The sequence below is a fragment of the Rattus norvegicus genome, chromosome 4, assembly GCF_036323735.1.
Source record: "Rattus norvegicus strain BN/NHsdMcwi chromosome 4, GRCr8, whole genome shotgun sequence".
Classification (NCBI taxonomy): domain Eukaryota; kingdom Metazoa; phylum Chordata; class Mammalia; order Rodentia; family Muridae; genus Rattus; species Rattus norvegicus.
The window spans coordinates 143,316,625-143,332,271 of NC_086022.1; the positions used below are offsets into that span (position 1 = coordinate 143,316,625).

General features: G+C 43.3%; 1 protein-coding gene across 3 annotated transcripts in view; it reads left to right on the top strand.

Annotated features, from left to right (window-relative positions):
- Arl8b (ADP-ribosylation factor like GTPase 8B) overlaps positions 1–15,647 on the top strand; it is a 43,984-nt gene that overhangs the window by 12,028 nt on the left and 16,309 nt on the right. The window contains exon 1 of one of the 3 annotated variants that reach the window (XM_039108199.2): positions 78–266. The exons of the other annotated variants lie outside the window; for them this stretch is intronic. The gene's annotated coding sequence lies outside the window, so the exon portion shown is untranslated. Of the gene's footprint in view, positions 1–77; positions 267–15,647 lie in introns of those variants that run through there. 3 annotated transcript variants of the gene reach the window in all.

The window sequence follows — 15,647 nt, forward strand, 5'->3', positions numbered from 1 at the left end:
ATCAGAACTGAACAGTGGTAAGGTTGGTTAGCTGACTTGTTTGTAATCCCTTAACTCGTGAACAGTGGGGCAAGGTACAGGATACTTGTATTATCCAACCTCATGTTGAAAACTGTTGTTTCTACAATGAGTGCTGTAATGTTCCAGTGACAGGAGTATTGACACCTATCTTCACCATGTGAGAGGAGAACTGAGAAGAGCTTCATCACTGACCTAAGCCTGGCATGCGCCTCTAGTGAACTCTAGAGAACTGAGACGAGAGAATTGTGAGTTTGAGAGCAGCCCGAAGCACTTTTTGTTTGTTTTGTGAGACAGGGTCTCATGTACTTCCAAGAAGACTCAAATTCACTATGAGTCTTGAGGTGGCCCTGAACTATATAATCCCTTTTCCTGTTTACTGAGTTCTGGGCTTACAGGTATATGCCACCCATGCCCACTTAGCATAAAGTCCATAAAGTAGTTGAACTTTGCATGTGATTTCATAGCATAGACGACTCTGTAGTGTTGCTTTGCCACTTGATAAGATCAGCCCTTCAGGACCTGTAAGGACTGCTAGTGTGGAAATTGGGTATGGCCTGTTGCACTGTTATATGCTTACTTTAGCCTTCTTGTTACATATGAAGCCACTGTTAATTGGTCCTTGACTGTATTAGCCTTCCTATAAACATGTAGATTTTGGCATTTCTTTTGGCAAGCTTTGGAAGATTTGCAGGTGAATTAGCAAGATGTGTGTGGGGAGAGAGACATAAATGGACCTTCCTTGTAAGTGTTTGACTGTGGTGCTGACAGAAGGAGATGCCGCCATTTCCATTTTTCTTTATTGATTTTCATTGTATTTACTTACTATGTATATGGGTGTTTTGCCTGCATGTCTGTCTGGGCACATGTGCTTATCTGGAGTCCATGAGTCACTGGGAGCTTGAGTTATAGATGGTTGTGACCCTCTACCATGTGGGTACTAGGGATTAAGTCTGGGTCCTCCGGCTGAGGTCTCTCTCCAGCCCCCTGAGCTCTTGCCTTTGCCTTCAGTACTTTGGCCTGTCTTTTCTCCTTTCCCTTGGATAGCATTGCTTACACATTCATTCAGGTCTTACATCTGTGGGACCTCAAATTGTCTCCTAGGCAAAGGTAGTTATGCCTTGTTTTCTTTTTTGTTACTTGTTCAGAATTGGAGTTATTTGTGCTAAGTATCTGCATTCCTGACTCTGCTTGTACAACAGACTCTCTTGGTATGTAGCACTGAGCCTGACTCTGCAGATACATTGTAATTACCGACTTAATAAAGTGAAGCTGTGTGGGGAAATGCTTAATTATGTATTTATTTTTGTTTTGTTTTGTTTTTTGTTTTTTGTTTTTTGTTTTTTTTTTTGATACCCTTTGAGGAAGGTTCTCACTATATAGCCCAAGCTAGCCTGGAATTTGTTATGTAGCTCAGGTTGGCTTAAATTTGTCACAACATTATCCTTTTGCCTCTGTCTCCCAAGAGCTAGGGTTATGTTGTAGTTTGCCCTGGAGTTATCTGTATTTTGATGCTAATTCCACTGCCCCAAGGACAGCTACCTAGTCTGTACTCAGGACTCAGGAGACTTCACCAGAATCTTCTCCCCATTGAGTCTGTAAAGTACAGGTGAGGGGCAGGAACAGGATAGAAGGAGGCCTGTCATTGGATGAGAAGGAAGGATGGATGGGAGAGAAATTTGAAGGAAGAGGAGGAGACTGGAATGGAAAGGGGGAAGAAATAGGAGGGAGAGGGAGAGAAGCAGTGGCAGGACAATATGGCAGGTGACATTAAGATTCCATGCTGTGGGGGTTGGGGATAGCGCAAGGCCCTGGGTTCCGTCCCCAGCTCTGAAAAAAAAAAGAAAAAAGAACTGCTGTGAGCAGTAAAGCAGTCAATAAGATTCCATGCTGTGCCTTTACAGGTTGTTATGAATGTTTTTAAGGGATGGATGTGTATTGGATTTTGTATGTTTAGGTGGGCAATTATATCTTATCAATTGGGCCAAAGGTTATTGTGTTGTGGGTTCTTTCATGTAGCGATTTAAGTGTAAGAAAGTGTGCGGTGGCTGGTCTGGGCCACCACAGAGTTGGGATGTGTGTTTCTGGCATGGAAACCTGCCTTAGGAACTAGATAGGTAGAGAGATTGCTGCCAGGCCCAGAGAGAGGCCTTTGGCAGTGTAATTGGGATGGAGCAAAGCCGATGAGACACTTTGCTGACTGAGACTTAAGATATCTAGCAGACATCTTGGAGCACTGTGGTGCTGAACCCACAGTGGGTTCAGCTATGGCCAGCGAGGTAAAAGACAGCCATACTTTTTTATTTTTTATATTTTTACAACAGCAGGGTTACTATGATCCACCATGCCTGGCACTAGTTTTCTTTCTGCAAATCTTTGCTCATTCTGAGAGAGAACAACTAAAGTGCGCCTTTGCCATAACCACTGGGTTATGTGGGTACATGTGTTAGACCATCCTGCCGAGTAGTTCACTCATCTCTTTTATTTCACAGCTAACAAAACTGGCTGTCATTTCTAGCCCTGGTTTTGTAGATGACGCTGCAGTGACTTGAAGTTGATGCTCTTTCTCAGTGTTGAATGGAGAATGCCAGCAGCTTTATCCCCGTGAAAACTTCTCAAATGGCCATTGAGTGATGCTTTAAATGTACAATGGCCTCTGGATTCATGTGTTTGAACACTTGGCCCTAGCTGGTGGCACTCTGTCAAGGTTGTGAGACCTTTAGGAGGTGGGGCCTCCTTGGAGGAATTGGATTTCTGCTTTTTATGTGAGCAGGCTTGTGCTTCCACAGCTGCTGGCTTCTGCTCCTCTGCCATCAGTCACCTGCCTCCATCAAACAAGGAGCCAAAGTAAACCTCTTCTAAGTCACTTGTCCAACATTTTGTCATTTTTTGTCATGGTGATGCTAAGAGGTAACTAGCCCAGCATGCTAGCTAACACTGACTCCTCTTTCCCCATAAGCAGTGATGCTTGCTTGCCTGGTAGGAAATAACCTTGAAGGGTTTGAGGATAATATTTCAGTGTAGCATAACTTTACAGCTTTTAAAAGCTAGACTTGGGCTTAACTAACAGTTTTGACGCCATTTAATTGTATTTGTGAACTTGATATCAAATTTTTGTTTCTGTAAGATGAGGTCAGTGAAGTGGATGATGTATTGTCATTACTGTTATTGCTACTGTTGAGGTTACTATTACTAACATATGCTACTGGGGATCGAACCGAGGGCCTCATGCATGCTAGGCAAGCATGCTGCCACTGAGCTACATCCTCAGCTCACCTCAATACTATTTTTATGAATAGTATTCATCAGCAGTAGGTATCCTGCTAATTATAATGATGTTCCTTCCCCAGCTGCTCCTTCTTTCCTTCCTTCCTTCTTTCTTGCATTTATTTATGCATTTATAACATGTAGCACAGGCTGGTTCTGAGCTGGTGACCTTCCTGCCTCCTCTTTTTGAGTGCTAAGACTACAGGCATGTGCTGTCACACCTGGCTTGAGCAATGATGTATTCTTAGTAAAAAAATTCGTGTGTCCTTAGGAACATTCTTGGTACTACAACCTGTTTCTGAACTTGTGTTTCCTGCTCCTCTCTGATAATAGTAAGTGAGTTGTAGACAGCTGTAGTAATGGTGCCTGTATCTATCTAGAAAGCACTCCCCTTTGGAATCTGTGCCACATGCCATGACCCAGCAGTATTTCATTTAAGAGCCGAGTCTCATTGAAAGCAATGCTGTTCAAACTGGCAGGGCTGATCAAATGGTTTTGCAGTGTTCCAAGTTTCTTCAAGAATAACCAGAGATAGAGTGGGGAGGAGCCATTGAAAGAGAATCTGTGTTATCCTTTTTTCTGCAGTCACGCTTTGCCCCTCTGGAGAGAGGCTGATGTGTGTGTAGAAATGTCCTACTGATGTCTCAAACAAATATAGCTCCGGTGGCCCGAATGAGAATGCCAGAGCCATAATCTCCAAATTACTGCTTTCTTTTATAAGGTGCCTTTGGTCATGGTGTTTTGTCATAGCAATAGAGGAGTAATTAAGAGAATAGCTGAAAGGAATGAATTATGGTTTAAAGTATTTTGGGGGAATTAGAATCTGTTCAGTATTTTCAAAACAGTGTTGTAGGACTGGTGAGATAGCTCAGTGGATAAACGAGTTTAATCTCAGAACCACATGGTGGAAGGAGAGAACCCATTCCTCGAAAATGTCCTCTGACCTCCACTAGTGAGCTGGGGGATGTATTTCCCCAGTAGTAATAGTCAAGTTAAACCTCCCAGTTTTATTAAATGCTGCATGGTGGTGCACACCTGTAATCCCAGCACTCTGCAGACTGAGCAGAGGACCAGAAGTTTGAGCCCACCCTCAGATAAGAGTTTGGGACCAGCCTAGACTGTAGGAAACCCTGTCTCAAAGAACCAGAAAGGGGAAAAATTCATTTGGCAGAGTTGAATATGGATTTCAAGATAAATTGCTTAACGTCAAGTTGGTCACATTCTGCTTCTAGGGAATTCTAAACTTTGCTGTTTGAAACTGCAACATCATTAGTGGCTATTTAGGTCTGCAATTGAGCAAATGTGAGAAACGTGAGGAAGTCACCCAGAAACCGTTGCCTAGGTTACAGTTAACCCATGATTCCTGCTGTACTCAGAACCTTTACAGCTCAGGATGAGTGCTGAGATGGCTCGAGCACAATTAAGTACTTTGTCACCCAAGTGTGAGTTGGGGTGTGGGCACATGGGAAGATGGAGAAGAGGATCCCTGGGGCTTGCTGGCCAGCCACCCAGGCACATACCTCCAGTGAGAGACCCTGTCTCAAAAAAAAAAAAAAAAAAAAAAGATGGACAGTGATTGAGGATGGTGTCTGATGCCAGCCACTGGCCCAGAACTCTTAAGCTTCCTTTTCCTTCTCTAGAAGTGCTGGGATTACATTATGGGTGTGCACCACCATGCCTGGCTGTCAGTCAGTGATCATGTGGACAGCCCTTTTCTGTTCATATGCTGTATTACATTTAACTTTTTGCTTTTGGTGCTAGGTGTCAGACCCAGGCTTACTGAGGTTCGGTAGGTTTGCTATGGGACTGTATCCCCCGCCGACTCTTAGTGCACTGAGTGACAGTCCTTCTGACCTACACTCTTCTTGGTATTGGGTAAGAGTGCATATTAAGATGATAGTCTGTCTCTGGTCTCCACTCCATAGCCAAGCCTCTAAAATACTTGATGAAAAATCTGCTAATACAAATCTGTGATGGATTGCTTCCCGCTTGCTACCTTCAGGAGTCTCCGTCTTTGTCTTTACATAGTTTGATGTAGGTTTCTGCTTAGAGTTATCTGGAATTTCCAAAATATTTGTGTTGGTCAGCTTGGTGGTGTCCCACTTATCCATTAGCCCTCATTCACTTTTTTTGGACAGTTTTTTCTTTCATTTTTGAGAATTATAATGTAATTAAGTATATTTATAAGATAATTATAATAATTCTTCCTTCCCTTTCCTCCCTCTAAACCTTTCCATGTACCACCTGCTCTTTACTCTTTCAAATTCATGGCCTCTTTTTTTCATTAATTGTTACATATGTGTGTGTGTGTGTGTGTGTGTGTGTGTGTGTGTGTGTGTGTGTGTGTATAATCTTTCTAAACATAACCTGTTGAGCCTGTGTAATGTTACTTGTGTGTATGTTTTCTGGTATTGAATAAGCAGTTGGTGCGCTCTTCCCTGTGGAAGACTATTTCTCCCACTCTCAGTGCTTGTACTTCTTTGTGTGGTGTTGAGAGCTCATGAGCTTTCCTCCATTCACTTTGTCTTGTCTGTTGTTCTTCAGCTCAGGTGGCTGACTGAGATTTTATGGATGTAGTTTGAGACGCCAGATTTCATTTCAGCCTTGTGGAGCAAGCTATGCAAGGTGGTACAATGGTACAAGCCTGTAATCCCAGTATTCTGAAGGCTGAGTTAGGATTGTGAAATTCATCTTAATGTTTAATAAGGTTGAAAATTTGCAGTTTAGGGCTTGACAGAAGAAGGCTTGGTGGTTAGGAGTGCAGGCTGTTCTTGTAGGGACCTGAGTTTCATCTCATCTCATCTCACCTCTCCTCTCCTCTCCTCTCCTCTCCTCTCCTCTCCTCTCCTCTCCTCTCCTCTCCTCTCCTCTCTTCTTCTCCCTTCCCCTCCCCTCCTCTTCCCTCCCCTCCCCCCTTTCTCTTTATTATTCATTAATCTTTTTTACAGTGAAGTTGTTATTCCACCTCCCAGTCTGCCCTCTGACTCTCATCCCATACCTTCTGTCCCCCTCTCTAAGAGGATGTCCCTACCACCACCACCAGACCTCCTCACTCCCTGGGGTCTCAAGTCTCTAGAGGGTTAGGCACCTCTTCTCTCACTGAGGCCAGACCAGGCAGTCCTCTGCTGGTGTATCCTGCCTGGTTGGTGGCTCATTGTCTGAGAGATCTAGGTTGTCCAGTTCAGTTGAAACTGCTGGTCTTTGGGATTGCCTGCCTACTCAGTTTCCCCCAGCTTTCTCCTAATTCAACCACAGGGATCCCTACCTTCTGTCAAATGGTTGGGTGTAGTATCTGCATCTGACTCTTTCAGCTGCTTGTTGGACCTCTCAGGGCACTCATGCTAGGCTTTTGTCTACGGTAAGTACACCATAGCATCAGTTAATAGTGTCAGGTCTTGGAGCCTCCCCTTGAGCTGGATCCCAATGTGGGCTGAAACTGAACCTCCTTTCCCTTAGACACGTCTCCATTTTTGTCTCTGCAGTTCTTTCAGATAGAAACAATTCAGTTGGTAGAGCATGACTCTTAATCCCAGGGTCTTGGGTTTGTGCCCCTCATTTGGCTCCATCTGTTGTGCAAAATAAAACAAAGGCTTCATCCTACCCTAGCACCGGCTACTCTCTGGTCTCAGTAGTCTCACGGCTTCCATGGTTAGCCCCATGCATTGAATGCACATATCTCGGCTCTCTTGTGGATTCTGTTCACATTCTCATCTATCTGCCCCCGTGGTTAGCAGTCAAAAATCCCTGTAACCTGGTAAAATCAAAACTCTAGAGGTTTGTAATTTATCAGATTTTTACCAGTAAATTCTCACCCCACAAAATGTCTACACAATGAACACAGAGCCAATTTGATATTGATATAAACTGCCCACCTAGATAAGACAAATTGTCCTGTAATTATCCATCCCTTATAAGATATCCATAGCTACCTGTGGCTATTTAATGCCACACAGAATCTGGATTGTCTTTTCCTCCATCTTCCTTCCTACCTTTCCTTCCCTCCTATCTCTCTTCCCTCTCAGAACCTCTCAGCCCGCCCTCCTTTTCCACTGTCTAATCACAGGCTCTATCTAGCCTTGTCTTTCACCTGCTGACAGACAGCCATCTACAGTCAGAGCTTTGCTGGTGGGATGGCAACCCCATCCCTCCACTTGATGTCCTGTCTTTCTACTGGAGGTGGACTCTACACTTCCCCCCCCCCCCCACTCTAGGGCGTTTTATCTAAGGTCCCTCTCTTTGAGTCCTGAGAATCTCTCACCTCCTAGGTCTCTGGTACATTCTAGAGGGTTCACCCACCTCCTAACTCCTAAGAATGTTTCCATTTTTTCTGCTGGCCCTCAGGACATCAGTCCTGTTTCTCCCCCTCCCTCCATACCTGGTCATGGTCCTCCTTTCCCCTTCTTGTCCTCTATCCCACCCAGGTCCCTCCCTCCCAACTTCTCCCCTCCCGACCCCCTTTGATTGCTCTTCTTCTTCACAAGTGGAACTGGAGCATCCTCACTTGGGCCCTTTGGCTTGTTAACCTTCTTGAGTTCTGTGGATTGTATCCTGGTATTCTGTACTTTCAAAGCTAACACCCACTTATTAGTGAGTACATAACTATGGATGTCCTTTTGAGTCTGAGTTACTTTACTCAGGATGACATTTTCTAGTTCCATCCATTTGTCTGCAAAACTCAGGATGTCCTTGTTCTTAATAGCTGAGTAGTATTCCGTTGTGTAAATGAACCACATTTTCTGTATTCATTCTTCTGTTGTAGGACATCTGGGCTGTTTCCAGCTTCTGGCTGTCACAAATAAGGCCGCTATGAACATAGTGGACCACATGCCCCTGTGGCATGGCAGGGCATCTTTTGGGTATAGCTTTTGGCCCAAGAGTGGTATAGCTGGGTTTTCAGGTAGGTCTATTTCCAATTTTCTGAGGAACCTGAGTTTGATTTCTAGCACAATCATTGGACAACTCACAGCTACTTGTGACTCTAGCTCCCAGAGACCAGACACCTCTATCCTCAGAGGACATTGGTGTTCACATGCACATGCCCCTACACACCCCTACATAGACACACACTTAAAAAGATAGTTTCAGAGAAAAGAGTTGCAGTATATTCTGAAGCCTTTCCATGAAGCTTTTTGTCCTGTCTTTTAGACTAAAGGACTCACGTTGCATAGTCTGCTGATTTCTATCACTGGGTGCCTCTAATAACTACCCGGTAAAGCTCTAATAGATACCTAGAAGGTAACTTGGGATTTTGACTTTTTTCTTTTTCCTTTCCATAATACATTTTACCCGATCTTGAGACAGGCCCTCATTATGCAGTCGTGGCTGGCCTAGCCCTCACTCTATAGGCTAAGCTAGCCTTGAACTTAGTGATCTATTTGCATCTGCCTCCCCAGCACTAAGACTAAAGTGATGTGTCACTACACCAGGCTGCTTTTTTTTTTTTTTTTTTTTTTTTTTTTTTTTTTTTTTTTAATATAGGCTGTTACTCTGTAGTTCTGTAGTCCAGAATGGTCTGGAAGTCACAACTTTTCTTTTGCTTTAGTCTCCCAAGGGCTGCAATTACATGCTTACTATAGCTCTTTAACTTATTTCTTTAGGGTGTCAGTTTAATTTTGATGGCTTATCAAGGAGGTTGCTTGTTGGGTTGGTTAAATAGCAAAATGAATTTACACACAGAGCAAACTGAAAATTGTAGGCCTATTCCAGTGCTGTTAGTGACGGGTATAGTGCACACAGGAAGCATTGCGAGCTCTTTAGAAGTAAATGTTCTTCAGGAATACAGGTTAGCAGAATGAGAGTGTCATGCTCCTAATTGAAATTGGGGCTGGAGAACATTATAATCCTCAGGAGTTGTCTTTGAAAAGGAGATTGTTGCTGAGTGGCTCCCCTGGAACACGCAGGCAAGGACAGTTAGTTGTTTCTAGTGAGTTAAGATTGGAATACAATTAGGTTTTTCATTAGTAGTTCTCATGTATCATTATATAGAAAGTTGTAGAGAATTTTGGTCTGATATGTTCAATTTGCATATGTGACTAGTGTTTCTAGTCAAAAGATTTGTGTTAGAATCCATACAGTTATTTGTGATGACTTGTACATATTTAAAAACTTAACCACTACTGATTTTGAAAAATAAACTTTGCAGCCACTATCTGGACAAGGCTTGCCTCTCAAGAGCTGCTCATCAGAGGCAGAATATTAGAGTGGCTTATGGGAATATTGCAGCTACGAAGAGTTAGAGACCATACTGCCCAAGTGTAGGTTTGCCTAACAGACGAAAGGAATGTACCTTATTAAATTAAGTACTGTTTTAAAGGGTGGCTGCTAAGAAACAAAGATGCTTAATCTCTGCTGGCCTTTGAGACTAAGAAGAGAAAACGAAGCCAGAGGAAAGGGAGCAGTAGGCATTTGAAGCAATGAGGCAGGATCTGGTATAGGAACTTAGCAATTATAGAAAGAGATCACATGTCCATTCTGTGAGAGGTCGTTACAGTTGTTTATATCTATATGGGATCAAAAGTGGACATCAATCAAGCTGGACTGAGGTTTAGAACTGTAGATTCATTTTCAAGTAGCACAATCAGGATGCTATGTGGCAGTTGTCTTTGAGGGTTGTTGTTGTTTTTGGAAACAGCAGAGAGATCTACCTGCCTCTGCCTCCAAATGCAAAGATTAAAGGCATTAACTGTCCTTTTAAAGCTCTTCATATAGATGATACATGAGAACAACAGTCTTTACATATTTATGTAGTGCCCCGTGGTGTACAATACATGTACAGTCATACATTGCGTTAACATTTTAGTCAAGGTAAACACCTTGGGATGTAACGCACAGCCACAGGTGTGCTCAGACACGAGCTCCACCACCAAACAGCACTGGAGCCCCTGCTATTTGTTTTCATGGTGAAAACATTTAAAACACTTTGTTGGGGTTGGGGATTTAGCTCAGTGGTAGAGCGCTTGCTTAGCAACCACAAGGCCCTGGGTTCGGTCCCCAGCTCTGAAAAAAAAAAAAAAGAAAAAAAAAACACTTTGTTGTAGCTTTATGAAATGGGCAATTTGTATTATTTTCTATAGTTGTCCAATAGGTTTAAATTATCTTTAGGGGATGTTAAAGTCACCACTTTAGAAAGGATTTTATTGGATACTCATTGTTCTATATCACTACTACCTCCTTTGCATAGACTATTTTAATAGTTCTTGGGCAGTACTTTTATATTTGTTTTGTAGTTTCTCTCTTCTCTCTGTTTACTAAATGAGTGAATGATTAAGTGCTTGCATACTGGGAGAGGCAGAGTAGCTGAATGGTTTTATAAAACCACAGAGGAAAGAGCGCAGTAGGTGCATGGCACAGTTACTGTACATGCTGCCAAAGGCACAGAAGAAGTGAGGCTAGGAGTAGCTGCACACTGGGTGCCCGTGATGGAGTGTCTGTGGCTTGTCCTACTTTACTCTTACCTGCCTGTCTGTACACCTAGGAAACATCATTTTCATCTACACAGACACTCTAGATATAAAAAGCCTCACACGGTGGTTGAAGTCAGTTGATTTGAATAGGTAGGTATAAAACCAGCTATATATCAGTGTATGACGATTTTGTTTGTACAGGGGTCCTGTCTGCAGCATGCATGGAAGGCTCTTTGTCTCTGCCAGGGACAAAGTAGTTCCAAGATTGTTTTTGAGTCTGCTATTGCCAATTTTGCTGGTTTTGAAAAAAAAATCTTGCATTGTTAGGATTTTGCAACAAGTTTGATTTTTTTTTTTTCTTCAGGGAAACATGTTTCTGAATTTGGTGGATCTGGTGTGATGGCCCATGTGGGGAATTTGGATCATTTAGAAAAAGAATGCCTCAGCGCAGCACAGCTGCCTATATGTGTAGGGATGGAAAGTCTCATTTTACAGTTCCACACATTCTTCCTTCACTTTGCTATTTCTGAAGAGAGTTCTCACTCAAAAGGCCGTGGGAATTTTGAGGGACTTTGTGATTTGATCGTAAGATTTAATTGCTAAGATGAATCCCATAACTTGTACTTTTCAGCTAATGTGCAGTAGGGAGGAAGTGTGTCTCCAGTTGGGAGTGAATCCAATGGGTGTGTGTGTGTTGTGCTCGAGTGCTCTGAAAAGAGGAGACAGTGACTCTCGTGATCTTTAGGATGGTACTAGACTGGGCAACTGTGGATGAGTTTTCTCACCATTCTGAAGACAGCATCCTAACAGTGGCATCTGCCCTAGTGTGTGTGTGTGTGTGTGTGTGTGTGTGTGTGTGTGTGTGTGTGTGTGTGTGTGTGTCGGCAGCTGCTGTATAGAGAAGCATGTTGCGTTGATATATGCATATCCCAACAAAGAGGAGCTTGGTCTTGAAATAATGCACGCATACACTTTCCTTTCTGGCTTGTAAGTTACAATGGAAACATTGAAGTAAATTGCAAATCAGTTCCTATTGCTGCAAACAACAAACCAGGCAGTTTTAAAGTCAAAGGTTTTTCTTTCTACAAAAATTATAAAGCATGCTTTCTCCTATTACAAGACATAAGTTAGTGTCTGTTGGAATATTGAAGAAATTTTCAATCTGGTTTGTATTCATGCATCTATTTCTGAAGTAACTGTCAATTCTTATGATTGAGTGATCATGGAATTTTCTCTGCCTCTAATGTAAAAGGTGTTGTGACAAAGCTATTTGTGTTCTAAGACCAGACACAGTTCGTAGAAGAAGTTGTAAAGTGTTTTTTGACTGCCCCTGTTTTAAAAGCCATTCAGGGTTTAGGATGTCTTGTCTTCAGTAGGGATACTGTGAGTTTCTGGTTACAGATCTCAGAAGGGAAGCCGAGCAGGGCAGGTAGCAGGGTCCCAGGTCTCGGCCACTACCATGATTTTGCCAGTATTAGCAGCAGGGATGGCAGGGGTGTGAGCTTGGTCTGCCAGGCAGGTCTAAAAGTCCAGCAGTGAATGCTTCGGGAGAGAAAACTCTTCCCTCAAGTGTTACGACTCAGTAAAACAGCCACTCTCAGACGAAACAACTTTGTTCCATGTGGACAGGGACATTATAAACATTGAGGAGTAGCATGGGATCCAGGGGTAGATGCTTCCCAGTGGCTCAGCTTGAGATGCTGGTGATGCTGCAGTAGCATGGGGAAGCAGGTCAGGTGTTTCCCTATGTGACTAATTGTCATGGTCCTCTCAGTAAGATGTTGTGCTTATGTGTTCCAGAGGAGGCGAGTTTGGCTGGGAGCTGGCCCTGTGCCTACTGTACTCAATTTGGAGTTTCATGGGCTTTGGGCTCACACAACCGTACCTCTTCTGTCCAGTGGCACGGTTTACTTGCCCCCAGGGATGTAGCTCTGAAAAGAACAGTTGCTTAGCATGACCAAAAGCCTAGGTTGGATTTCTAGTACATCAAAAAAATTAATAATGCTATCTTTGGAAATTATTTTTAGTGTATAGAAAAATCGCACAGTTAAGAAGCATTTTGGAGAACACTCATATGCCGTTCAGGAGGATCAAGCTCTTATCAGCATTTTATTTTACTCATTTGGTTGTGTGATGTTCTGTATGGCTATCCATGCATACCCTATGAACCAAAGTCACAAGATAGAATCCCTGAAACTTGGTTAAGTAAAATGTATCTGGAGCAAAATAAGAGAAAGTGAAGCAGGGCCTCTTGTTAGTGCACATGCCATGCTAGCTGGCCTGCTAGCTTCTGACTGTTGTGTTTCTGTCTTGCACCTCACTGTAGGAGCACTGGGCTTACAGCCATAGGCTACTGTGTCCAGCTTTATGTATGTCCTGAAGAATCCACTCTTAGGTCTGCTTGCAGGGCAAAGACTTTACCCACTGAGAGGTGTCTCCAGCTGGGGCAGTTTACTATTTAGCTGTTGTAGATTATTGGTAGCGATGGCAAGATATTATTGTCAGTACATTTCAGTAATTTGCTTGAGTAATACTGGTGAAGAAAGACATGAATGATCCCTTAAGAAGGTTCAGGTACACCCTAGAACACCACTGCTCTCTACACCGTTGTGTTTTCTTATGGAAGCGTTACTGATGATCACAATTTTAAATATTTAGTCAGGAGAGTAAGCTTGCCTGTCCCCTCCCCTTCTACTCTCCTTGCATTCTCCTCTCTTCATTTGTTACATATTTTTAAAATAAGAAAAAATTTATTAGATTTTTTGATTTGTCTAAATGTTTTGTCTGCACTTATGTGTGTGAACTAACTGAACATGCCTGTGGTTAAAGAAGTTAGAAGGAGGAATTGGATTCCTTCAAGCTGTTACATATTGTTTGGAGCTGCCATGCAGCTTCTGAAAATTGGACCTATGTCTTTTGCAAGTCTTTCTAGCCTCTCCCTCATTAAAAAGAAATCTTTTTTTTTTTCTCCCAGTATGAGCAAAGGTGTTTTGCGTGAATATGTGTCTATGTAATACTTGCATGCACTGCCCATAGGGGCCAGAAGAGGGTGTTAGAGTCTCATGGGAACTGAAACCTGGGTCCTTTGTAAGAGAAGTGCTTTGAACTCTCTATTTACCCTGTTCAATAATTTTATTCTTGTGTATGGGTGTTCTGCCTGCATGTACATCTGTGCACTATGTGTGTGCCTGGTTCCCCTTGAGGCCAGAAGAGGTGTCAGATTTCCCAGAACTGGATTTATAGATGGTTAAGAGCCAACATATAGGTGCAAGGGGTTGGACCCAGGTCTTCTGGAAGCAGCAGCAGTCATTGTTCTTAACTGCTGAACCATCTCTCCAGCCCTACTTATTGATTTTTGGTGGCACTGGAAATTGAATTCAAGGCCTACTGGTATACTATGAGCTGTTTGATCTATCTCAGTCTTTCAGAGTGCTGGAATTCTACATCAATCTCAGGTAGACTCTTCTCCCCTTCTCTCCTTTTCCCTTGTCCCCACTTTCCATCCATCTATGCTGGGGCTATGTACCTAATCTCCCCACTGAGATTAGTTGTTATCTAATTGTTGAGAAGTCCCTGGACACAAGAACATTGACTCACAGTCCATAGGTTGTGAGAAGTGTCCAAGTGTGCGTTCATTTAAAAAGTTTTCTGTGATGCCTGCCCACTGGCCACCATCACAGATGGGCTGTCTTTGAGGACCTCATTCAACAAGAACATGTGCGAGTTCTTTTTGGTGATTGACTTAGCTCATCTGGCATGTATTTAATATTCTACTGTATGTATATCACAATTAGTTTGCCTGTCTTCTCATGTACCTGTGGAATTCATCTACCTCTTAGTATTTTAAACGATGCTGCTGTGAACATGAGCTCACAAAAATCTCTTAGAATCCCTGCTTTTTTTCAGTTCCTTGAGTTAGTATCCAGAAGCAAAATTGCTGGGTCATATGGAATAATAATTCACTTTTGGCAACAGTATTGAAAGGTCTGGGGCTGCAGAAGATTGTGGCTGAAGAAAGCTAGTAACTTGAGACAGTGATAGGAGTAGAGAATGCTTTATTAGCAGAAAAAATGGGGTGTTGGAGGATGGGAGGTCGATGTCTGCCACTATTTCGAGTGTGCCACCAGAACCAGGTGAGCACAATGTAGTTCATTAATGTCCAGTTCTGGAATGTGGGTTGTGAGTTCTTAGCTTAGTCCAGAGCATCTTGTGCTTGTAAATTGAAGAAAACCTGATTAGTCAGTGGCTTGTGTGTGGGTTATGCATCTGGTTTCCATCACTGCTGGGTTTTGCTTTGTATTGACAATTGCCCCCTTTTTTTCATTAAATTTATTTATTCCCTTTACAACCCAATATCAACTCTTCCTCTCCCCCTGCCAGTGCCCCCTCATAAGTCCTCCTCCCATTCCCCCTTCCTTTTCTCTTGAGAAGGGGAAGCCCACCTCTGGGTGTCATCCCCCCTCCCCCTATCAAGTTGCTCAGGCCTAGGCACAGCCTCCCCCACTGAGGCCAGACAAGGCTGTTCATTTAGGGGCAGGTGGGTGGGCAGGCAGGCAAGCAAGGGACAGGCTTAGGGACAATCCCTGCTCCAGTTTGGGGAACCTGTATGAAGTCCAAGCTGCTCATATGCTATATATGTGCTGGGTGGGGGACTTGGGTCCAGCCTGTGCTCGCTCTTTGGTTTGTGATTCAGTCTCTGGGAGTGCCAAGGGTCCAGGTTAGTGGACTCTTGGTTTTCCTGTGGAGTCCCTGTCCTCTTCTGGTCCCTCAGTCCTTCTCCCAACTCTGTAATCCTCCTTGAGCTCCATCTACTGTTTGGGTGTGAGACTCTGCATCTTCCCATTGGCTGCTGGGTGGAGTAGAGCCTCTCAGAGGACAGGTACTGCTAGGTTCCTGTCTGCAAGCATATGGAATATTATTAATAGGGCCAGGGATTGGTTCTTGGCAGTGGGATGGGTC